At 67.5% G+C, this 1,232-nt stretch overlaps 1 pseudogene; it reads right to left on the reverse strand.

Moving 5' to 3' along the window:
* Positions 1-10: 10 nt before the first annotated feature.
* Positions 11-1,232, reverse strand: part of LOC102251440 — a 1,918-nt pseudogene continuing 696 nt past the window's right edge.

The following is a 1,232-nucleotide window of genomic DNA, read 5'->3' on the forward strand; positions in this document are numbered from 1 at the left end:
ACCTGTCCCCCTCAGCCACAGGCGCCTCTGCCGGGCGCCAGCTCCCCACGGGCCACGCCCACGGCGGCTCTGAGAGCTCTTTCTGGAAGGTTCCGAGTGGGCCGGGTGGGGCACCTATGACACCGGCTGTGATGCATCCACAAGCTTTTGCTCCAGGCGCCCGGGTGCCGCCGGGCTGAGCCCCCAGACAGGAGCCAGCGCAGAGGGCAGGGGGGACTCGTCAGCGATGGCGGCTGCTCGCGGTCCGGCTGAGCTGAGGCTGCGTCCTGCGTCCCCCCAGGCCCGGTGTCCTCTGGTCCCTGCGCTGTGCGGGCTCAGGGCTGCAGGCTCTCCGCCCGGGATCCGCTCAGCACAGAGAGATTCTCTCGGCCCGTTTTATTCTCTTTCACCCTCACTTTCCAGAACAGGACCCGGCACAGCCCCACCCCTCCCGCCCCCCGCAGGCCTCCCCAGGTTAGGGGCCCCGCAGGCCTCCCCAGGTTAGGGGCCCCGCAGGCCTCCCCAGGTTAGGGCCCCCGCCAGAGCCTAGTCGCCGTGCTGCACTGTGGCTCACGGCTTCTTTTTGATGTAGGACATGAGCAGCTCCCACAGCCGCTTCTGCACGGCCTCGTTGCCCATGGCCAGCATGGTCAGCTCCCCAATGTCCGTCCACCCCAGGTTCCTGACGATGGCCATGACCTTGCTGGGTAGCTCCTCCTGCTCAGCCGGCGGCAGCTTCATGAGGATCTGACTGACCGGCTTAAACTGCCCCCAGTGCATCCAGAACGCTAAGAGCCCCCCGACGGCGCCCCCTGGGGGCAGGAGGTCGGGTTAGTCAGGTGTTCACAGTGCCAGCTCAGAGCTCGCTGGGAGCTGTCACAGGATTCAGGTGGCAGCCCAGGGCTCGGGCCACAGATCATGACTCCGGCCACAGTTTGTGGTCCAGGTCACAGCCCGTGGTGGGGTCACCAGGAACCCTTCTGCTCCCAGACCAGACGGAGCAACTCACCCGACCTCCAAGGACCATGGGAACCAGCCACACCTCCCTCATTGGCAGAAACTGGTCCCCAGACGGGAACAGGGGTGAGACCAGGGGCAGGTGCATGTGGGCGACCGTGGGCACTTCTCCTGCACAGACTGGGGACCGGGGACTGGGGACCGGGGACTGGGGACCGGGATGGGGACTGGGGACCGGGATGGGGACGGGGACCAGGGACGGGGACCAGGGACTGGGGACCGGGACGGGGACCGTG

Source organism: Myotis brandtii, unplaced genomic scaffold, assembly GCF_000412655.1.
Source record: "Myotis brandtii unplaced genomic scaffold, ASM41265v1 scaffold46379, whole genome shotgun sequence".
Classification (NCBI taxonomy): domain Eukaryota; kingdom Metazoa; phylum Chordata; class Mammalia; order Chiroptera; family Vespertilionidae; genus Myotis; species Myotis brandtii.